Genomic DNA, 25,907 nt, shown 5'->3' on the forward strand with positions numbered 1-25,907 from the left:
GAACAGTCACATTCACATGTGTCAACCAGCAACTGACACACACACACACACACACACACACACACACAATCACATGCATGCAATCAGCATTACTACTGACACACAAGTGTAGAGACAATGATGATTTACAGTTATGACACATGAGCATGTCAACCCAGTACATTGTCGTGTGCCAACAAACACATTTCCAAAAACATGCAATGTCACTATACCAATGCCAAAGTAACACAGGTTTGGCATGCATCCATGGTCATTGGAAGTGCACTTGGGCTACTGTCCACCCAGTTAGAGTTAGCAAAATGCATCCCTGACAGCGTGACCTGTAAGCTTGCAATATGTAGTGGCACACATTTCTGAGAAACAAGCATTGATGCTGTTTGCCCATGCAGATACATGTGGCATGATCACATGTCAACTCGGGATTCACATTCAGTGGGATGACACATCACATCGCCGTCCCTGAGAGGTCAATGCCCCAACATGACATTCACAGACATCCATGCACATGTACCACTCTTAGCAGATGTGCGTGAATCGACACACTTGAAGATGTGCAACACAAAATGGTGCCCTGCATACATGCCCCTCACTTGGAAATAACATTGTCGACATCTGTACTGTCTCAGCACTTGCTCTCATGATCTCACATAGCATGTGCACAAGTGCAACAAGTCACCAAAGACAAACAGTAAATATGAAAACACATGTCCCATAAACATATGTCTGGCAACACATATGCACAGCATAGGCAGGAGGCTGCATGCCGCTCCGGCTCACTACAACACACATGCTGCATACAGAAGGGGCACCTTCAATAATGCATGCCCATGCACAACACATAGACACTGTAGAGAGCACTGAACCACATGGGTACTCACCAGCAGCTTCCAGAGGTTGTTTCCACTCACAGATCTGGGAGTGAAGTTCTGGTTAGAACCTCTCAAGTACCTGCAGCTGGTTTAGTGACAACTGGTGGCAGCCTGCATGTTGCACCTCTATGGAGAGTTCCATTGCGAGGGCTGTCACCACTTTTGTATGGCTCCAGCTCCTGAGGTCTTCCCATCGCTTCCTCACAGTCTTCACTGTACGGTCTGCAACCCCCTCTGCATTGATGACCACTGTGATATCTTTCCAGAGCTGTACACGTCTGTTGTGTCCCAGCTGTGTTGCAGGGTGGAAGAGGGCATCATACCTACCCAGGACCAATCTACCAGGAAGCCAACTTCGGTGCTGGTGATGTTGCTAGCCACTCGGTCCTGAATATGTGATGTAATGTGGAGCTGTGGTGGAGGTGGTAGGGAGTGTTGGAAGTCCTAAATGTCCAGATGGGGTGGTCACAGGCACGACATACAGGAACAGGCAGTGGCAGAACAGCTGGCACTCCAAGACAGCACTGGTTGGCAGCAGGAACTCACACTCAATCAGACAGCAGAAGTTGAGTATTAGAGGCAATGCAGAAGAGGAGGAGACAAAATCAATGGCACAGAGGCAGGAGGAACTTTGGTGCGCATCTCACATCTGAAGCAGCAGATAACAGAGTAAAGGCCCTTAGCGCGTAAGTTACATGCTACATGCTGCACACGCAGAAGGCCTACGCAGCTTTTGTGGTACCCGGCACTGACAGGGATATTTAAGAGGTGCTGTGTGCAATAAGTTACAAAGTTACGAAGATGGACGGTTGTTACGAAGATGGGTGATTGTGTTTGGCTGACACGTATTTAGAGGTGCTATGCAAGCCGTTTCCTTCAAGTAACGCATGTTGCATTTGTCTTTTTGGGGTTGCCTCTGCACATACGCACATGTATTTTTCTTCATTGTGAGGCTTTCAGTATATCACGTAGACATTCTTTGTCTTTTGTGTTACCACTACGTATTGCAGACTGCTGTTTTTCTGAGCTTTCGGTAAATCGCATATGCTTTATTTTCCTTTTGGGGTGCCACTGTGTATTGAATACCACTTTTTCTGGTTTTGTGCTGCCTTGGAAACTTGCTGGACTTCGCATCTACTTAGTCAATCATGTAGACTATTCCCTTTCATTTATTTTTGTTGAACATATTTGGGGTGCTTTTCATTTATTTGTTGTGCCTGCACCATGAGTGGGAAGGCTCCAAAAGGGAAAGAGGTAAGGCGGGGACATGGTGAGGACACATGTGCCCCAAACCCAGGAGGACATGGTGTGCCTCAGGCCACAGGTGACCCAGAACTTGTATTCGGTCATGGTTGGAGTCGGGAGGTGACCCAGCAGCACCAACGGCCACTAGGTCCAAGAGGGGATGCCATGCAGAGCAGGAAGAGACTCCACCCCAAGATCAGGCACAGGAGAAGGGTCAGCAGAGGAAGAAGTGCATTACTGATGAGGAGCTTCAGATCTTCGTAGATTAAGTGACGAATCACCATTTTGAGATGTACCCCTCGGTGGGAAGCACCCATACACCCGCCAAGTGAAAATGGCGCAGTGCTAGCATGTCACGCACCTAATTAATGCCTGTTGTGTGAAAAGATGCACTGCCAAAGACATCCAGAAGCGGATGAACGACCTCACACGAAGGACCAAGCAGAAGCTGAGTGACAACCTAGCTTCTGCTCAGTTCATTAGAGAGGTGCCAGAAGAGGAGGATTAGCTGACTCCGATCAAAAAGGCTGCAGGTTTACTCATTAGCAGTGAGCAGGTATCAGGCATTGGAGGCATGGATGCCTAACTGGGCATGGCTGCTGAGTGACATTTGTGTGTATCGTATGTGTATGTGCAGACAATGATGGTTGACATGTCCATATATGTGTTGCAGTGCAGTTGGCTGCAGTTGCCAGCCATCCATGGCCAATTCATTTGTGATACCATGAATACTTCTGTCACATGGCCTGCATTCTGTGCGGTGACTGTGCGGTTTTCATTTGTGGAACATGTTTGTGTCACAGTTCACATCACTGTCTGCTGGCCTTCACAGCTGTGCCAGTAGTGGTAGTCTGCCCTGAAATGCAGGCACAAGCTGATCCATTGATGGCAGGCATACAAGTTGTGCACACTCGCCGTCATGTGTCACTTGTGCCTATGGATCACTCTTGAAGAAAAGGGATGGAAAGAGACACTAAAGGATGAGATGAAGGTCTGGCGAGTGGAAGTACATGTGTGAGAGCTGATGTGAAGGATGAAAGAGGGCAAGAGGGAGATAGGAGACAGAGTGATGAATATGCAACTGTGGAGCAGAGAGAGAGAGAAAAAGAGAGAGCGGTATTGGGGAACAAGGATGAGTCTGGCTGGTGGTCTGCTACTGTGGGTGAGGGTGGGTGTGTGTCCATGTCCACATGAGTGGATAGAAAACGGTCCACACAGAAAACAAAACAAAACCTCTCCATTGGTTTCATGGTTCATGGACATCGGGGCACAGGGTTTCCAGAGTCCATAACATACTGTGGTGGAAATTAGTTTGCCTCATTGCCAGTGATTATTACTGTGTGAATGAGTTTGGATTGTGTTGCATTCATTGTTGCTCACGCTCTTTAATATGGCATTGCGGCTGTTGACACTGGGTGGATAATGGCTTAGTTATCTTGTTCCATATCGGATAAATGAAGGTTGTCCTGTTTGTTTACTTTCATGCAATGTAAGCTAAGCGTGTTCTTTCCTGTGAAATGCTGTGATTGTGAGACAGGTGTGTTCAAGGCAATCAGGGGGGCACAAGTTGCATTGTCATTGGTGTCAGGGATGGTGTCACTGTGTGGGGAGTTTTTTATTGCATTGTCCTGAGGTGAGCAGGTCAAGCTGCATGGTTGCAGGGATACATGGTGATGGGAGGCTGGAAAGTCATTGCTTGCAGTTGTTACATGACACTCAGAGGGACACAGGTTGTGGTGTCATTGGTGGCAGGGAGGCTGTCAATGTGTGGGGTGTTTTTATTATGTTGGCCTGAGGTGAGCAGGACGGGCTGCATGTGTGCGGGAACACTTAGTGATGGGAGGCTGGCAAGTCATTGCTTGCAGTTTTTGCATGACACTCAGGGGGGCACAGGTTGCAGTGTCATTGGTGGCAGGGAGGCTGTCACTGTGTGGGGTGTTTTTATTGTGTTGGCCTGAGGTGAGTTGGTCTGGCTATATGGGTGCGGGACACATGGTGATGGGGGGCTGGCAAGTCACTGTTTGCAGTTTCTGCATGTGTCATGGCTGCCACATGGCATCCCTTACACTGAGCTTTTCATGGCGTGCCTACCCAGGCTGGCAGTCCACTCCTGGCGCTTCTGCTCTGTCTGGAGGTGGACTCCTTGAACAACTCCACACCCAGCACAGCACTGCGGGCCATGTGGGGGCTGCCATGTACGTCCAACCACAAGAGGGTGGAAGTCATGCATCCGGACACCGGCAACACACAATAGGCCTGGTGTTGTTGGCCGCCATGGTGATGCATGCCATGCATGGTACACCAGCAGCTTTTTGAACACCTGTTGACAGCTGCTCAGTGCATCACAATGCTCCCTTCAGGTCCTAGCTCATAGGTCGCCATTCAGTCCAGTCCCTCTGAGCACTGACTTCCCTTCCTCTTGCCTGTTCTCTGCTCCCTTTTGTGTGCCAGTCTCCTTGACCTCTGTTTATCCTTCCTTTCTCTTGTCTGCTTGTCTCTGTTCAGTCTGTTGCATCTGTGCCCTGCCTTCATCTGTTACTGCTGCCTGTTTGCCGATCTTACTTCTGATGGATCCTGTCTTCACTGCAATTGATGAGAAGGTTGCCTACCGTCGTCTTGGACATTCCATCATCAGCTCCCCTGCCAGTATTTCCTACACTGTCCTCATGGCACATTAATCATGGCATTGGGAGGGTCTAGAAGGAGATCTTGGATTTCCAAACTCTCCTTTATCTCTATTTAGGAGTTTTCTCAGTGTCATTTTGACTACAAACAGATCGGAAGGATCATAATGGCCTCTCACCAGAACAAAGGGTAAGGGGAACCTGGTTCCTCACAGCATGGCACTCAGGGAGGCAGGAAGTGGAGGTGTTGTGGGTTTGGACGGTGTCACTGTGTGGGGTATTTTTAATTGTGTTGGCCTGAGGTGAGCAGGTCCCGCTGCATGGGTGTGGGGGAGACATGGTGATGGAGTTGTCAGCATTTTTCAAGCTGAAACCTTCATCTATATTTTTGCTCCCTACATTTTCATTCTGTCAACCAGGGGAGAACTTACTGTTTGGGTCTCTGCCCGTCATCACTGAAAGACGAAACTCCTGCAGCACAGTGAGGTGTCATGCTTATACTCCATATTAATTCACTCAAAGCTCTCTTTCATTCCATTACAATAGATACTGCTTGTTAGGTGCAATCTCTTATCAACCTGTTCAACCTTTCCAACATGCCATTTGTTTAAGGGTGATACACTGATGAGAATTCCCATCTAAATCCTAACTGACTACAAAATGATCCAATTTCTCCAGCCCTAAACAGAGGTCCATTATTAAAGAGCACTGACTCAGCATTTCCTTCTCTCCAAAAAACATTATCTCAAAATAGTACTACATTCCTTGTTGTTATCCAGTACATAATTGCCTCTTCAGGCTAACGTGTGTATCAAATCACCAAAACAAAGAGAAATCTACTTCCTTGCACTGAACCTTCACTCAAACTTAAAATACCAGTCCCTAATTCTATCTAGGGTCCTTCAGGCACCTGAAGTGGATTTAGTGGTAATGTGTTTGTCACCAGATTCGTATCACAATTTCCACATGGTACACACAATCGTACAATTTGTTCTATCTGCCTGTCCATTGCTGGCCCCCGTATCTTCCTCTTGGTTATAATTTTACCAGGATGGCTTTCATGTGCCAATTGAATGATTTGTTCTCTCACAAGCTTAGGAGGCATCACCTTACACCCTCTCATAAGCCATCCATTTTCAACAGAACACTCTTCCTTAGCCACAAAATATCCCTTATACTTCTGTTCTAAAATATTTTTCTCCAGCCATCCCTTCATAATCCATTCCATCACCATTCCTACTGTATTCATAACAGTCATCACCACTTAGTGCTTATATTATAGCACACACCTTTTTGTCAACCTCTTCAACACTTTCTTGATTCGTATTAGAATTTGGCAAAGACATCCTTGACAAATCAGCCACATCATTTCTTTTTTCTGGTAAGTATATCCACTTTACAATTGTATTCCAGCACTCATAATCCTAAAGTAGCAATTCTCAGAGATGCCTTGGACAGCCCTTACACTGTCAAGACTGCTGTCAGTGGTTTGTGATCCATTCTCTTAACAAAATCTTCTGCCCAAATATATTTGCTAAAATGCTCTACTCCACAACAACAAGCCAACAACACGTTCTAGACAACAGAACATGTTTCTGTATCTGTCACTGCACTTGACATAAACATTATTATTTTTTTACAGTCTACATCTTTCTGGGGTACGTCTGCACCTAACCCTTTAGAGCTTGCCTCAACAGTCACTATGGAATTCCTCTGAGGTATGAACCCACCTAATAAAAGTTCTTCTATTATACCTCTTTTAATTTTTCATTGCCTGATCTTGATACTCCGTCCATTACAAATTTGCATTTTTCTTTATTTTTTTTTTATTATTTATTATTGAATATAGTTGAAATTACATCAACTTTTTCAATTTATACAGATTAGAAAATTCTTAAGCATAAAATCTAAATAAAACAGGCACAAACTATATCAATTCATATTATACAATCATCATCATTCTAGGTTCAAGGCCTGTAAAAAATTGATTGTTGCAATTCTTATACTCATACATTCAGTAGCAGCCAAGGCGACCCATCTATTTTTTGGGTCGAGTTGTGCAAAGTATGCAAAATGGTTAACAAAGTGCAATTTTCTTACTGTACTAAGTGCAGAGCATTCCAGTATTAAGTGTTGAAGAGATTCTACAATCATAACATTTTTACAGAACCGACACCAGTTATGGTCAGAAGCAATTTGTTTCCTTCTTGTTTTGACCTCACCGGTGGGCCACATGTTAAACCTTAACCGAAGAATTGCAGATCTTAAAGCAGCAGATGGTGCTAACCGTAAATAGGACGCAATGTTTTTATAGCGTTTTGGACCAAAGATTGTAGGATCAAAGTCTTTATAAGTTAGACACAAAGTTCTGGTGTCAATCCAGTCCATCATATACACCTTCTTCTTCGCCAGCTCTGGGTGAGCAATAAGCAGTTTTAGTGAAATGTCGGCATGTACCATGATTGTTAGAATTTTCATAGTCCAGTATTTCGGAAACATTTCTGTAGAATTAATCAGGTAACTTGAAATAGTGGATAATGTAGAGTTACCATATGTAGACAGTAAACATTTGCGAAATAGGGCACATAAGCGCCAGTTATATAGTGCACTTAGAGAAATTAACCCCAATTCATATCTTATTAACACTCCTGGAATACATTGAGGTAGATTTAAGATTGCACGCCAAAACTTTGCTTCTAATAAATTCAAAAACCCTAAGGGGACAATTAGTGTTTCCAGACCATAAAGGACGGTTGCTACAACATTCTGATCCCAATAAGTAATGGCAGCTTTGATGGAAAATTTACCATATTTAGAAGTGATCACTCGTGTCTGACAAATTGCTGTGATTAGCTTCTGCTTAATTTTATTCAGATGTGAGTCTAACGTTGGGGTGCCCTCAAAGATCAGGCCCAAATAAACATAATTTGGTACCGTCCTTAAGGGTATCCCGTCAATCTGCCAGTTCATTAGGTCTTTGCGTGCGCCTTTAGGAACATATGCAACGATTTGTGTTTTACTCGTGTTTACTACAAGTTCATTTTCTTTGAAATAGGAGCATAAAGCTAGCAGGAGATTGTGTAAACCACTTGGGGTTTTTGATACCAACACAAGATCGTCTGCATACCAGAATGCACAGATTTTTACATTATTCAATTTAGGAGCGTCAGCGATTACTTTGTGAAAGATATCCTGTACATCATTAATAAAAAAATTAAATAAGGCAGCCGCCAAAATGCATCCCTGTTTCAGCCCTCTAAACGTTAGAATAGGGGTTGATAGAAGCCCCTCAGAGTTTAGCCTTACATAAACCTTGGTTTGTGAGTGGAGGGCAAAAATAATGTCAGTAAGAGTGGATGGGCAATCCGCTTTGACTAGCTTATCTATAAGTTTTGGTCTTGAGACTGAATCAAATGCGGAATGAAGATCTACAAACGCAAAATATCTGGCTTGCTTCTTATATATATCTTGTTGTTTTATAGCATTTAAAGTTATTAAATTAATGCCCGTGCCCAGCCCTGCCAAAAATCCAGTCTGTGCTGGGTCACGCTGATTTACTTTATTTGTCCAATCATTAAAATCTCTTAGCACCAGTCTACAAAATTTTCTTCCCGGTACGTCTAGTAACGTTATTGGACGATAATTTTTCGGGTTAGTCCGATCACCTTTTTTATAGACTGGAATGATTACAGAAGAACGCCATGATTGCGGAATATTTTTAGTTTGTAGTATCTGCTGAAACATATTATTCAAAATTAATGACCACTCTGTTATATTTTGTTTAAGCATTACTTTGGTCAGCCCATCTAAGCCTGCCGCTCTAGATGACGAAGAAGCTTTGATGAAAGTTTGAATGGTCATTTTTGTAAAATGTAAAGACCAACTGTTTACAACATTACTATTGTGAATATAATGGTTCATCATAGGATCATTATACAAGGATGAAAAATGTGTAACCCACATCGATTCAGGTACGCCGTTAAGCTGCACATGGGGTTGGGCTGAGATGTTACATTTATTCAGGAGTTCCCATATTAGGGCTGAATTTTTACCACGGCAAGCTGATAAAAAACATTCACTATCTTTTTGATACAAAGTAGCTCTCCTTGCTCGAACCCAGTTTCGGTATTTCGAAGAAGCATTTTTATCAGCCTTATTTTGATCAATTAATGGTAATTTCTGAGAAATTCTGATCTCTCTTCTATAGGCTTTCTTTCGTTCATACAGCGCTAGATCAAAGCCATGAACATGTCTTTTACCTGGTTTACTATGAGCAGGAAGAAGATTTGCGAAGGTGCTAAGAATTTCTATATAAGAACTGGGCCTGGATGAGCTTTGATTTTTTAGAATTGCATCATTCAAAGCCAGTAGTTTGTTGGCAGACCATTTGAATCGATTTCTGCCATTATTAACAGATAGAATATGTTTATAGTACACTGCAATTTTCGTGTGGTCACCACTTTCTACCGTCCAATGTAAAGATAAGAGGTGATGATCACTAGATGTTTGTTTGATTATCTCAAATTTGCTAGTGTTTGTAAATATGGAGTTCGATACAAAGATGTAATCGATGGTAGATTTAGAGGAGCCTCTTTCCCAGGTATTCATAGGTGGAATATCACCTGTGATTGCACCATTTATCAACCTTAATCCATGATCTTTCATAAAGGAATTCCATCTTGCACCTTCTCGACTCCAATTCCTCTTATTAGAATAGAAGCAGGAGAAGTTCAAATCTCCCATTAACAATATTCCAGCAGTGTTAGCTTCATTTGAGATAAGCTCAAACATACAGGAAAGGGCATCATAAAAACTATCATCAGTGATGCCTACCGGATTTCTATATAGATTAATAAGTGCATATGTCTGTGAGTTGAAGAGAATCTTAACCAATTGAATGAATTTATTTGGTGTTTGCCAGGGGAAGATTTTCAATCCCCTGCTCACTTTCACTGCTACTAACAACCCGGCTGTAGGCCTACCTTTACCACCATGTGCTGCTGGCAGTAAACTAATCTCATGATCGTCCCATATGGGAAGATTTAGTAACCATGTTTCTTGTAGGGCCACAATATCATTACTATTCAAACCATTATCTAAATTCCACTGCAAATGAGAGTACCCTCTAGTATTCCAACTAGCAAGTGAAAAAGTATTGGTGGAAACGGTTACTCGTGGTTACGAATAGATATTGGGTCCTGCATTGGGATCAGATGACGAGTGATTAGTACAATAATTGCAGATACACGAGGGTTCGGAATTTATACCACCAATAGACTTATTTCCATCGGTCTCCTTAGATTGCTGGCGTGCTGGGTCTTGGGCTAACAAAAAACCCAGATTAAACAATTCCATTCTGGCATTCCATAGTGTATTACGAACAATACCAGATTTTATCCATAGCCTAACGATGGAAAGGTTCTTATCACAAAGAAACTCCACTTGGTCCACATCTGATGAGGAAATGGCTTCTAGCCCCTCTATGTCTCCAAATATGTTGAAGACACTAGCACGACATAAATCATATTTCGGGAAGGAACCATCATGACATTTCAGGATCAGAGTATGATACTGGTTAAGTTTCTTTGAAAAAGCAGCACTATCGTCGTTTACATAACGTTTATTAATGCCATTATGTATATTGATGTTAAACCTATTTCTATCTTTAGATTGATCTCGAAGGTGCTGCATATTAGAGGAAGGAGGCATCATTTTCATACAATTATCAGATCTGTTTTTGAGAACACGAGCCTCATTTTGTGGGTTTTTATTAACATTATGTGTATGAGGGGGCTGTTCAAAGGTCTGTAAAGCATCAGGTGGCGCTTCAGATCTTCTATTAAGTAGATAGGAATCAACTGCATTTCTCAAAGCAGTTAAACGATCTTCTACTTTCGCTATCGGAGCGCTAGGGAGGGATACCTTTGTCGCACCTGTCGAATCAACCTCATTTTGGATCACTAGTTTCGTATGTCCATTCGAGCAAGATTGTGTTGTCGGTATGTTATCAGGTTTAGATGTTAAAAGAAAGACCAGCTCATTCAACGGATCATAATTGGGGGATGATTTAGGAACTTCTGATAGGATCCTGTGAGAGGGAGCAATATGAGGGGGAGGAGGGGTGTCTTGTAAAGCTCCGTCAACACACGTATTGCCGGTTATATCGACAGAGTCGTTATTAGGTATCTCATTGCCTAAAACTGGCGAGGCAGCAGATCTATGAGGAAGAGACGTAGTAACATCTGACAAAAGAGGTATCTGCGGTGTTTTTTTAACTCTGATAGAGCTTTTTTATTTCTTTGTATAAGTTTAGATGACAACAGATTAATTTTTCTCTTATTTAACAAAGAACCTCCCACCTTCTGTGGATTTTGGATGAAGTCTCGACATGACTGGCTTGGTATAGATTGACCCACAGTTCTCACAGGGGAATCAATACTAATCCAAGATTCGTTAGGTTTAGCTGTGTCTTCTTCGTCAACACATTCAATAGGCCGAATTATATTAGTAAACATTGGTAGAGCCGGCGTAGTTATTAGAGGATCTTGCATCATCCTCTCTAAGTGTGATATACGCTGAAAAATAGATGGCCCTGAGTGTACATTTGAGCCTTGATAAGATGACCAGCTGGATTCAAGCTGTACAATCCTTTGTTCCAAATTTACTAAAGATAACTCTTTGGAACATTTAAGAGAGGTGTCGTTCATCCAATCACTTATTTGATTTAATTTATCAGTTTGGATAGCTGGCTTCTGATCCAAAGAATTAAAAAGCTTAAATAGAGTAGCCATAGTAGTATTAATAGCCCCCAGAGTAACTTCCAATAAAACAGGGTTCAGTAAAGATTCAGTTGGTTGTCGTTTCTTATTGGAAGATTGGCAACGACGAGGGGTAGGTTGCAAAAAAGAGATCTCCTCATCTTGTCTTGTTGAATCCATGGAACAAGCCTGTGCATAATCAGTCGTGATCAAAACTCTTGAACTTTCAAAGTCTGTACATTCGGGAGAATTTTGTGAAAAAGCAGAAAGAGACTTATTATTAGAGGTATGTCCCACGTCTTCAATAATTACTGAAGCTAATGTAACATTCTCCAAGAATGAAATTTGACATTCGTTTGTCATCACATTTGAGTCTAAGGTTGTCTCTTCTAAAACAGTAGTGCAAATTCGCATAGGTTTAATAATTCTAATCGGCGAATGGGGTACAGTTAGTAGAGTTAGATCAGATACGGAAGAGCTCAAAGGGAGAGCAGAAACCTCATTGTTTGGGTTGGGAATTGATATAGGAATCAAATCATTCATATCACCATTAGATAGTACCGTATCTGCACTAATCGATACTGAGGGAGTAAGCGCAGTCAAATTAGAACTCATTAAAACCTTTGGTTTTGTTACATAAAAATTGCGTATATCATTTGGGTTTTTGTTAATAGGGGTCAAAATGATGTTTTTTTTTGATGTACGAATTTGACTTTTGGTCCTTTCCTGTGAAGTGGGTAGATTTTGGTTAATGGGGGTTTGAGGAAGCAACGCTAAATCCAGTTTATTAGGCATGATGGATGATGTAGTAGTCATTGAGTCTCTAGTTATCTCGGATGGCATGCCTGTTCGTAAGGTGAACATACGGTATAAAATACACTTTCTTTCTTGAGAACAACACTATGTAAACTTTAGAATTATAAAATAGCAACCTTAGATGTTAATAGCTTTGGTATCTAAAATAAAATTCCTAAGTTCATCACAGTTTTTGGCTCTGAAGTGTGGGCTGAATGATAACACTGGTTGCGTACAGTACCTTAGGTGGGCAATTCACTTTTATAACCATCCGCCAAACAGCCGCACAACAGCCGATGGGCTTGACGCCACTGGGCTTATCGCCGCAAGGGTGGCTCGCAGCTGCTTTAGTAGCAGAAGGCAGTCACGTGTGCCGTCACGTGACACCGGCAGCTCCGCCTCCTCCAGGAAGCGGGTATGAGGAGAAAATATCGGCAAGAGCAACGGCTCGCAATGCCGATTATGACAGGCTGAAGGGTTCCACACAGCACAAATAAAGCGATCCTTCGCTTTCAAACTTGATGCGCCGCTCGGGCGGCTCGCAGCTGCTTTAGTAGCAGAAGGCAGTCACGTGTGCTGTCACGTGACACACACAGCTCCGCCTCCTCCAGGAAGCGGGTATGAGGAGAAAATATCGGCAAGAGCAACGGCTCGCAGTGCCGATTATGACAGGCTGAAGGGTTCCTTATAAGTTCTCTTAATGGTTGAATAAATTTGCAAACCCCTGGATGAACTCATTATAATATTTGGCTTAACCTAAAAGGAATGTAGTTCCTTTTTATTACTGGGCGGAGGGGCTTCTTCCACTGCTCTCATGGCCTTCTCTTTCAGTGCATACCCTCCCTTGGATAATATATCACCTAAATAATCTACCAATACCATACCAAATTTACATTTAAAATGTTCCACTTCAGGCACCTTTTCCTCTAACTTTCCCACTATTGTGTAAATCCTCTCATCATGTTGTTCTTTCCCTTGTCCATCGAACCAAAATAACATCTTGGAAAACTTGTACTCCAATCATCTGTCCAAACATGTGAGATATTATATGCCGGAACACTGCTGCTGCAGATGCCAAAACCGAAATACATTCTTACATAATGGTACATTCCAAATGAGGTAATGAATGTAGTGTATTTCCTGGACTCCCAGTGAAATTAGATTTGGTGATATGCTGCAGACCGATCAACAGTGGAAAACGTGTCAGAATTACCCACAAGTTTAATATTTCTGATATCACTGACGAAGGGTACTTTTCCACTACAATAGCTTTGTTCAAATCTCCCAGTTCCATACATATTCTCACTTTACCATTCAATTATCTAGCTACTGCTATAACGAAAACCCATTCAGACACTCCCACCTCTTCGATTATATCTTCCTTCTTAAAGCGTTCTAACACCTTTTTTATTCTTCTCTCAAAGAAATAGGATTGTGCCTCACCAAATGTGATATGGGTTTCTCTCCTGGTTTGAGCTCTATTTTGTGACAATTGCCTTTTGGATGGATTTGTGTGCATTTTGCAGTCATTTTCGTGGGCTAATTGTTGGTATAGTAAGGACTTTATTTGGCATTTTCCGTTGACTCTGTACCCAATTTTTGAGCTGGTCTGCTTCTAGAGTGCCCTGCCTTTCTTTGTTTCTGGCGTGTTTCCTTTCCCCACCCAACAGCAATAGGTTCAGGCAGTCAGGTGTCTCTTTGCCCTTGTCATGGACAGCTATCTCTCCATGCTTGCCCCACCTTGATTCTAATCTGTTCTGGCTTGGTTTTGGGTGCCTTCTGGATGGATTTGTGTGAATTTTGTAATAATTTTTAGGGATAGTTGTTGGTTTTCTCAGGGGTTTATTTGGTGTTTCCCTTTGACTCCCAACCTGTATTCTGAGCTGGTCTGCTTCTAAAATTCCCTGCCTCTGTTCTGTAGTTCTTTATTCATTTCTAGACTTTTTCCTTTCTCCCCCAAACCCTTAGCAATTGGTTCATGCAGTCAGGTGTCTCTTTGCCTCTGTCCTGGCTGTCATCTCTCCCTGCTTCCCTCTACCTTCCCCATCCACCTTCATCCATACTCTGACACTCCCTCCCCACTCCTCCCCTGCCCATCCATTTGGTTTCATTGGTCTTTGCCCCCCCGCATTTGACTTGAACAGCTGCATTCCAGAGGCCCTTCCAGGACAGCCATGCCCAGACAACCAGTCGGCTAAGCGCCACAAGGCAAAGGGCAGCTCCCATCTAAGCAGCTCCACTCCATGTTTGCCCTTGTTTGCCGGGTCGCCTGACACAGACGACCTACAGCAACAGATAAGGTATGTGTGGTGTGTTGGCAGGGAGTACCACTACTACTGTACTCCATTAAAACTCCACCACTCTTATTACCTATTATATAGCCAAATTGTGCAAGCTACCCATATTTTGCACTCAACCTCAGTGTGCAAGATAACTATAGTCTGGACTCAGCTAAATTACGTAAGGTAGCCATGCTTCACATTTAAACTGTTGGTATACACTAGTTATATTCCCCTCCTGCTCTCTGAGATAGAACTGTGCTTTGCCCTAGTTAGCCCTTGTGTTCCTCCCCATAATTAGCTTGTATTGAATGTTGCAGCACCCTATAACTAGCCACTGTAAAATGATATGGGTGAGGAGCACATTCATTACAGTGCTCTAAAAAACCAAGCACTCTCACACTACTACAATTGTGAACTGTGCTGCTCTCCATAGTTAGCCAATGTCCTGAATTGTGGAAGGAAATGTGCTCCTAGATGTATTTTAGGGGGCATATGTGTTGGATTTTAGTTGAATTTTGCAGGAAAGGAAATGCATTGCACCTTGATGTACTTTGAGCAGGAAATGTGTTTTACATAGATATATACTGGGGGTAGGAAACATCTTACAATAGACATAATGGGAAGAATGGCAATGCGTCACAGTACATAAAATTGCGAAGATTAGCCAGGTGTCACACTTAGATAGATCTGTGAAAATTAGCCATGCGTCACCTTAGACAGAATTGTGAAGATTAGCCATTCGTCACACTGAGATAGAATTGTGAAGGTTAACCATGCATTACACTTTGATTGTGAAGGTTAGCCATGTGTCACATTTAGATAGATCTGTGAAGACTAGCCATACATATCACTAGATAGAATTTTGAAGATTATCCATGAATCACATTTAGATTATCCATCAAAAAGTATAGCCACCTAACAGAACTTTGAGAGTTCCTGTCAGAACTTTGAGAGTTCTCAGTGAACTAACCACCCTGCTTCTGCTCCCCTCCAACACACCTTGCAAGTACTATACATGCCCTTTTGGCTAGCCAAACTACACACAAACACACACCCAACATAAGTAACGCTTGCATACAACAATAACCCCAGGCACTGGACCTTACCCCTACAAATACAACAAGCCAGTTTGCACAACCACAACCTTAAATACTTGCCAATCTACCCACAAAAAACACAAATGCACACCCAACGTAACTGGACATTCACATACAATAAACAACACAGGCATTGGGCCTTAACCTTATGGATACAACAAGCTAGTTCCCACAATTAACCCATCTGCAATCCAACAGACACAGAATCCAGTTTCTCCTGGTTCTGGACCTATTCTATCACTCTACTCTCACTAACCCACCCGTCCACTTTCATGCAGAGCCACAAGAGTTCCTGGAGGCCACCTCTGTGGTGGTAGCAGTACACAATTTAATTCAACATAACATAACAATACCTCTTAGGCTTTCCTATGCCTTCCTTAAATACACTTGGAAACAATTCCTTTTCCTTCCCTTCTGAGATTTCTGCAACTTCTCTTTCATTCCTCACTACCACTGACAAAGGCTCATCACTTCCTGGGTTGGGGTAATTCCTGCACTTTGCTTTGCCCTCCCAGTCCAAAACATGTACTCCTCTTTTGGCCACATACACTTTGACTTCTGACATCCGTCCTTTGAATTCCATTAAAGTCATTCTGTGACCAATCACTGAACAGTCAAATCCTCCTTGGTCCCTAATGTCTGATTTCCTCAATTCTGGTTTATAGCCATTCCTGCACAGTTCAATCAATGTGTCTCTTCTAATTATTGTATGTTGTGATCTGAATCCACAAACAGTTCTGAGGATATCTCATCTATTTTAAATATACTTTTAGTAGACTTTTGCCCATTGCAGTTCTTCTTCTTCTTCTTCTTCTTCTTCTTCTTCTTCTTCTTCTTCTTCTTCTTCTTCTTCTTCTTCTTCTTCTTCTTCTTCTTCTTCTTCTTCTTCTTCTCCTTGCACCCATCTTACACTGTTTGAATTAAATTGATTTCATTGCTGTTTGTTCTTAAATGCAATACCAAAATGTCCCTTCATTCTGCAACTCAAACACTTTTGATTCAATGCTGGACAGGTTTTGGAGTTAGCATAATGTCCTTTCTTACCACAATAGTAACACTTGCCTTTTTGAAAATGGGTCTTTGGGTCTAATGGATCATGCCTTCAAACATTCTTCAACTCTTCTATAGTTTTATTTAATCCTTTCTTTGTTTCCTTTTTCATCAAGGCAGGCACCTCTTTCATTTATTTTTGGTTCTTTGCAGCAATTTGTTCCATTTTGGTCAAATCTTTTTCTTTCTCCTTAATTGCATTAGCCCAAATCAGGGCGTGTTCAACCTTTTTTGCAATCACTATAGTTTCCTCCAGAAAAGGATCACTACACAGCCGCAGCCTTTCCTGAATAATATAAACGCTTGTGTGGATTATAATTTGATCTCTTATGAGATCATCCTTTGTCTTGAGGGCACTCACATGTGCATCCACAGATTCTTCCATTTCTTGATTTCTAGAGTAAAAATAGTATCTATTCAGTGCAATGTTAATCTGTGGGTAATAATATATGTCTAAATGTCTTAATGCCACTTCATATTCAGTTCTCCCTTCCCTTCTCCTGACCTTTAAGGTGGTAATTCCTTGACAACCCTGTGTCTTTCATGGCCTAGGGAGTTTAATGACAAGGCATTCTTCTTTGCTGGCGTAAGATGTTCATTGTCAATTGTACTGATATAGTTTGCCCAGTACTCTTTCCATTCCACCAATGGAATTGAGGGTTCCCCTGGTAAAGCCAGAAAAAGGTTGTGGTGCATGCCCTGTTCTACTTTGCAGAGTTGCAACTTTATATTCCACTGTTTCAAAAGAAGGAATTATTTACACTTCACTGTCTCAAAAGAAATAATTGTTTCTTAATTTCCATGTGTCTGAAGGACAGGTTACTAAATATAAATATAAAAACACAGCAAGTTGGCGGCACGTTAAACCAAGTTTTAGGGTTCACTTTTCTAATGTCCAGGAAACAAAATGGTGTCACGTATTGACACATATATAGGTCCTTTTGTTTAATTGTCCTCAGTGCTTTCTCTTGCATGCTCCTGTAAATGTATTAAAGAGCAAAAATGAGCAAGGTCAAGGGATATCTGGCTGATGAATGAAGGGTGAACACACACCTATGGGGGTTACACTTCGGTAAGTGTGTACACGTTACTGTGAATGACTTCTGACAAAAATGTATCAGGACAGCTCCGAGTACTGCAGTCAGATTTTTAATGAAACTGCAGTTTACGTGTTTGTAGATACACTTAATTGAGAGTAACACAAGATACAACAGTATTTACACATTTTGAAGGTATAGTGACCAGTTTGTGAGTGACAAATTTCAAATATTTGTAACGTCTTTTCAATGCTTACACATCCACTGAGCGGTCCTTGGGAAGGAGACCAGTGGATTTAGTGAAGTGATAGCATGTAATAATCAGCACATATCCATCAGAACAATGTGGGGTTGAACAAGGACAACGCAGACAATATAACAGTCAACACGACAGTGCTTCGGCCAGAAAGTGAGCTTGGATGAGCTCTGATGGTGTGGCCTTCATCAGGATGAGATATTCCAAAGTGGGAAGTATATTGTGAGGTCTGTTGAGATAAACAGACGAGTTCACCCTTCGTTCATCAGCCAGGTATCCCATGACCTTGCTCATTTTTGCTCTTTAATACGTGACTACCCACCTGGGTAGAGCAAGGCATCAACCAGGTGCCCTTTTTGATAAACTGCTCCTGTAAATGACAATGGTCCATTTAACTAATAACGTGACTTTAAGCCCGTGGAAACATTGCTCATAAAGTTGCAAAAGCATGCTCACCTTGCACCTGTGCTGAATTTCTGGATGCTGAATTGCTGGATTTCCCCCAAATCGAGAGGGATCATTACCTAGCAGTCGACATCCAGCAGGGTTGCCACTTCACCGTGGGTGTTCGGATCACTTGTCACCAATTGAAGTAGTGCCTCACACATGAGATGTTTTAATCTTCATTTTTATTAAGATACTTTTCCTGTAATAGCAACCACTGTGACACATCTCCACCAGCTATGCCGGCGGTACAAATGCTCACTGCTCTCTTCACTCTCCAACCGTTTCCTTAGGAATCCTGTGGAGACTCGTCACGCAAGATCTCATTGCCACGAGGTCTCGCGAGAGTTTGCGGGCAAAGCGTGAGAGCAGCAGGATCCCACCAGAAGCAGAGCCAGGCCAGAGCATACAGTCAGGCCTTGGCCCGCCTCCTTTATGAGGGAAATCAGCCCTCAGGTGGAGAACTCTCACCCATGAAGATCCCTGTTAGCTGAGCGTAATGCCATGGCTGGAAGACAGCCTAGTGGAAGCTCCAGCTAACAGGGGATACCAATTCTCCAGCACCCATATCTGGCAGTGAAGGTAAATGCCCTGGGTAACAAGAACTGAACTGTGAGTAGTTCCCCATTCCGAGCTCCTCGACCCAAACAACTGCTGTTTCCTTGTATGTTGTAGGTGCCAATTAAATACCCCTTCCGATCACATGTGTCTCCTGTGATCATTGAAGGCCACTACAAATCCCTCTGTCCCAACACTCTAGATCTCTCTCCAACAATCCAATCAAAGATCATGCACTACAGAGACCAAGATAGAGAAGGAGAGAGACAGAGACAAAGTCAGAGAGACAGCGCGAGAGAGATAATATTTGACAGTGGTAGGAGCGGTGGGAGGGTACAGGATTTTTTTCCTAGTTATCTTTTCTAGTGTTTGTTACGGCGTCTGATGTTCTGTGTTGCGTTTATGTAATTGTACTAGAATAGTAATATGTCATTATTAGAATGTTTGCGGATTGTGGAACTTTAGAATGTGGAAGTGGAACGTGTAAAAGGGCAGTTAAAGATATGAATTAAAAGAGTAAGGATTGTGCTGCATGGTTTTCTGATTATTGGAGTATATAATGGTATAAAACAATTGGCGATGAGGATAAAAGAAAGAAATTTGGACACGTAAAGAGAAAGAAAAGAAAATTGACTTTGCCACGTGGATTAAAGAATTTGATAAGAGTGACAAGAATCGCAGGATCACCAATTCCGGATAAACACATGAAAGAGCAAGATAAGACACGCGAAACAACAAAATAGCATCTTGAAATAAGGAATCGCTCGATAATATAATGTGCATTAATAAGAAACCGCATTTAAATATTTTAAATGCACGTACTTAAAAATAAACAGAGCGCGAGCCTTCGGAGCGAGCTGACGAAGCTGCTGATGCAAAAGGTGTTGCACATATTATAGAAACGTTGCACGCATTAAAAAAAAGCAACTCAAGATGTTGCACGCATTAGAGAAACGTTGCACGCATTAGAGAAAAGCACCTCAAGAAATGTAGAAATTGTGCCGCCGTTTTAGATTTAGCATTGTATTACTATGGCAACGTAACATTAAAGTACGAACTGTCATCGGCATCATATTATCACAACAGCGCGAAGCCGAGGACAAACAAAAATAAACTAATCAATGCAATAATAAACATGGCATCACTTGTAATTGTTAAAATGTATGAAGGTTACAAACAAAGCAACTTATATTACTGAGAAGTGAAATGTAAAAGAAAAAAAAGTAAAATACAACGAGATTTTACACAGAAAATTGGAAATAAACTATAGGAATACAGAAAGACGTCTACTGGAAATGCAGGTAGAGACATAAGTGGTACATCACAGATCATACCAGGAACACCAGTGATAGCAACAGATCCAACTAACTTTTTACGGAAACCTATTCATTTTAATTTAGAACCCCAAGATGATCAAGGGCAAAGGTGGCAAGAGTGGCTAGATGAATTTGAAGAGTTTTTAACAGAAGTTGGAAACCAAAATGGAGACCAAAATGCTGTTAATAAAATGGACATTTTTATAAACCTAGTGAGAAGAGAAATGAAAAGCATCATCAAAACATTACCACCAGAAGAAAAAAAACAACTTATCAACTTCTAATAACAGCAATAAATACAAGAGTTATAGTGCCACCAAATCGAGATTATGAATTGAATATATTAAATCAATGCACTCAAAGTCCACATGAGACAATAGCCCAATTTGCGTTGCGATTACAACGGAAATCGATGTCCTGCGACTTTACACATTTTAATGACGATGAGACAATTAGACTGAGGATCATTGAAGGCTGCTTATCATCTCAGTTTAGAAAGCATCTCCTTAAAAATTATCTGCCATTGAAAGAAGTACTAGAATTAGCAAGGATCTATGAGTGAGTGAATGCACAAGTAGCAAACACGGAAAATCCCCAAAAGTTGGACACTGTTGTTGCAATAAACAAAAATCAAGGTAGTCAGTGGCAAAGGAAATACTCCGATGAATCATCAGGGTTAGCACCTTACTGAAGTAATACCAATCGTAGAAATCCTGGAGCGAGACAGACAGTGCTATAGATGTGGGTTTGAGTTCCCTCATACAGGTCCGGCTCTAGGTCACATGTGTCTACGTTGTGGTCAGGAAAATCACTTCCAAAATATGTGCAGAGAAAATATACCATGGACAACCATGTATAAGACAAATACAAATGCTCAAATGATTTATAATAGGAAATATGACAACCAGAGGAACACCAGTGCAAGGATGAACATAGAAAGGTTGAACGAAAATTTGAGACCAAACATGAGTCAATTGGCCCTACGACCAGGTTTCATAAGAACAATGGATAGCTAACAAATAGAAAATGCAAGAGATGCAGAGTCTGAACAAGCTCAAGCAATGTCAACATATCAAACTCAAGAACAAGGAAGAGTACTGTACAGTGATTCATATGAAAATCAACCAATAGAGGAAAAGAATATGGACATGAATAATGAAGGTTTAGAATATGATATGTACAGCAAGGAATATGTGATGTTAATATATGATACATTGTGTGGGAGTTCAGCTATAAAAGTAATAGTGAATCTAGGTGATCAAAATATACCATTCTTGGTAGATGCTGGTGCTATGGTAAACATAATGAATAACAAAACGTATAAGAAAATAGCTAAGTTGTATCCATTGCAACCAGCTCAGGCCAACATCTTCCAATGGGGCGCAACACAACCGTTGATGGTGAGAGGAAAATTTAAATGTGAATTAATACACAAGAATAGTCAAATGCATGTTGAAATATATGTCATTGATAGTCCTGTGGAAGGGAAATGTCTCATTAGTTGTATGACGACAACAAAATTCAAACTTATAAATGTGAACTATAACCAATCGAAGATGATAAAAGGCATACACTCACAATGCTACAAGATACAAACCATAACGGAAGAGACAATGAGCATGGAGAAATTGAAGGAGAAATTCCCTAATTTATTTAAGGGAGTAGGAAAATTGAAAGATGATGTGATACAACTTCATATTGATCCACAAATTCAACCAGTTCCTCTTCATCCTAGGAAAATAGGATTTCATCTTCAAGAAAAAGTCTCCAAGGAATTACAACAACTTGTTGATAATGGTATAATTGAAAAGTGGAAATTGGTCCTGCACCTTGGTGTCCTCAGTTGTAGTAGTTCCAAAAGCAGATGGACACATTTGTTTGTGCGTAGATATGAGAATTCACAATGTGGCCATGCAAAGAGAGAGACATCCAGGGCCTAACATTGAAGATATGATCATCAGGTTAAATCGAGCAACAGGATTCACAAAACTTGATTTGAATCAAGGGTATCACCAACTGGAAATTGATTGTGACTCCAGGTACATCACCACATTTACAACGCATGAAGGCCTATTCAGGTATCAGCAATTAAGTTTTGGAATATCATCAGCGGCAGAGATATTTCAAGAAGCAATAAGGAAAGTAATTGCTCCTATAAAAAATGCTTTCAGCTATAGCGATGATATATTGGTATATGGAACTACTCAGAAACAACATGATCAGGCTCTGGATGAAGTGTGCACGGCATTGCAAAATAGTGGATTGACTTTAAATGAGTCCAAATGTGATGTAAATAAACAGAGTCTATGGTTTTCTGGACATATGTTCTCAGAGAAAGGAATCAGGGCAGATTCAGATAAAGTGGAGATCATTCTCAATGTAGAAGCAGCAAAGGATATAACAGAACTAAGGTCATTTCTTGGCATGACAGGATACTGTGCCCACTATATACCTGATTTTGAAACTCTAACGGATCCCCTAAGAAAAGTATTGCAAAAGGAAACAATATTCAAGTGGAGCGAGAAATGCAAAGAAAGTTTTGAACAAATCAAGAAGGAGCTTGTCAGTGGGCGACAATTGGCTTATTTCAACCTGGAGTGGGGAACTGAAGTGACAGTGGATTCCAGTCCTGTAGGTTTAGGGGCAATTTTGGCGCAAATTGAACCGGGAAAAGAAGATGCCAGGCATATTGTGATGTATGCTAGCCGCACATTAAATAAAATTGAACAAGCATATTCACAAGCAGAGAGAGAAAGTCTAGCAGTGGTGTGGGCTTGTGAAAAATGTCATCATTTTATAATTGGAAGACCGTTCACACTTGTCATGGATCATCAAGCCCTACTGTCACTTTTTGGAAATCCGAGGACCCGAATGCCTCCACGCATTGAAAGATGGGGAATACGTATGCAAGGGTATGATTATGTCACTGTCCACAGACAGGGAAGGAAGCAAATCCAGCAGACTACCTATTCCGACATCCGAGAGGAACATCTGATGACAGCATGCATGAAGAGGCAGAGGATTATGTGTCATATTTGTCTACTAATGCTTTACCATCGACCATATCAAGAGAGATGTTTACAGGAAAGAGTAAAAGGGATCCAACAATTCAAGCATCTATACGTTTAACCATGACAGGTAAATGGAAGTGGTTATTGAAAGAGGGGAAGATTGAAGAAGGAGTAGACATGGATGATTTGAAGAGGCTAGCAAGGATAAGTGGAGAATTATCGTCAACACATGATGGAATGCTCTTTAAGGGGAACAGATTGGTAGCCCCGAAAAGCTTACGAAAATTGCTGGTAGTACTGGCACATGAAGGCCAAAGAGGTATGGTGAATACAAAAAAATTGTTGTGAAATCAAATATGGTTTCCGCATATGGATGTAGTAGGTGAGAACATTGTGAAGAAATGCTTCGCTTGTCAAGTGGCTTCATCTGATAGTCATGCTGTTCCTCTGCAAGTTGTGCCACTGCCAGATGCACCCTGGAGCTGAGTATCCATGGATTTTTATGTATGGTCCTTTAGAAGAAGGTGGACATTTATTAGTGTTATTGGATGAGTACTCAAGGTTTCCATTGGTGAAACATGTGGTATCAACTGCTTTCCATCATGTAGTGCGTGGCCTGGATGAAGTATCCAGTGAGTGGGGCATACCTAATGTAGTTAAAACAGATAATGGTCCGCCTTTCCAGGGACACCTGTTTGAAAGATTTGCAGCGTATTTAGGTTTCAAAAATCAGAAGATTACTCTGCTGTGGCCACAGGCAAATGGCATGGTTGAAAAGTTCATGAATAATTTTAAAAGAACAAGACAGAAGGCTATTGTGGACAATCTGTCAATGATCCAAGCAGTGTCACAAATGCTTAGGAGTTATCGGAATACCCCACATGAAATAACTGGATATCCGCCAGCTGAACTGATGATCCGATATAAACCCCGAACTTGTATACCACATTTAGGAGATTACACATTGGAAGAGGATGAAAAGATAAGGGAGCGAGATAGAATGAAGAGAACAAAGATTAAAGAATGGTTTGATCTTAAAAGGAAAGCCAAAGACAATGAAGTTGGTGTGGGAGAACGTGTGGTAGTTCGGCAAAGACTCTGCACTAAGTTGGACTCAAAATATAAACCTGTGGGGATATGAATGAGAATTCAAGTTGGGATGGCATGTCGGTGGATTTGAGGGATTATTCAGCCTATGGAGAAGTGACTGAACTTGTGGGTGGCAGTGGTGGTGAGTGGGTCCTGTATCTGATCTATCTCAACATGGTGAGGTATGTAATGATAAACCTAATTCAGGAAGCATGTATGTGAGAAATCGTCCCTCACAAGCGATACGTAAACCTGATTGTTTAATTGAGCAAATGTAGATATCGATTCAACAAACTGTTAAGTAGCTGTGTTAAACATATATATTGTTGATGAATTTAAGATAAATATTTGTTTATAGTATTAGTTAAATGATAAGTAATGGGGGGTTGTTGTGTTTATGTATTTGTACTAGAACGTCATTTTTAGAATGTATGGGGATTGTGGAACTTTGGAATGTGGAAGTGGAACGTGTAAAAGGCCAGTTAAAGATATGAATCAAAAGAGTAAGGATTGTGCTGCACGGTTTCCTGATTATTGGAGTATATAATGGTATAAAACACTCTGTGGTGACCTTCATGCTATCCTGTTGTTTCAAAGATTTTCTTTTGAAAGTCTGCAGTTTGGGGAAACACTTTTGGTCGATTCGACCAAATACTTGTATACATATACATGCATATGTATATGTTCATGTAGGAGTAGAGGACCAACACGAGTCCGTCAAACCGCATACTTTCAATAGACAGCCTTTCAAAACACGAAGAACTGACTTTCATGCCGTGCCCATGCATTATGTTATGATTGGCTATATGTTGTTTCGTGAGTCTCTGTGCCCATCGCCTCGTTCCAACCAAGGCATCCGACTGCTCCTCACATTAGCATGCTCGAATTCTACATTCCCAGACACAATATCACATCTCAACAAATACGCCCACACATGTCTATTGAACACCCATCCAAACATCAGAACATTACAACCCTGCAACCAATTTACATACCACAGCCTTGGATAATGGCATCCTAGCAACACGAGCACAAGAGGCACCCCCTGCACACAAACGTTTCTTTGCTCTCAATGTAGAACACATAGAAATTGACACTCACACAGAGCTCAGGTACTTCAAGCTGCATCCATCAACACAGCAGGAAAGCTGCCTTGCACATCCCCTCTCTCTCCACTAAACTAACACAACCCTTCTCTTTCAGATCGAGCATGCAAATGGCACTTGGTATACATCCCAATAACATAAACATCGGCTGTATCTGTGTTTGTTGTGTCTTACAGTACAAGACAAATGTGCATGATGCACATTGTACAGAGCATACTCTGCAACTGAAAGCTGCAGGCTGTGCTCAGTGCATCTGAGCTGTACACTGGCAGTGCGCTATGAGCCATGTATGCACCAAACCTGGTCTGCAGCTAAAAGCTGTGTTCTCTCCTCAGTTATGTGAGCAGAACACACGTTTGCTAAACACGCA

The sequence above is a fragment of the Ambystoma mexicanum genome, chromosome 4q (genome assembly GCF_040938575.1).
Source record: "Ambystoma mexicanum isolate Mex_15411 chromosome 4q, UKY_AmexF1_1, whole genome shotgun sequence".
Lineage (NCBI taxonomy): Eukaryota > Metazoa > Chordata > Amphibia > Caudata > Ambystomatidae > Ambystoma > Ambystoma mexicanum.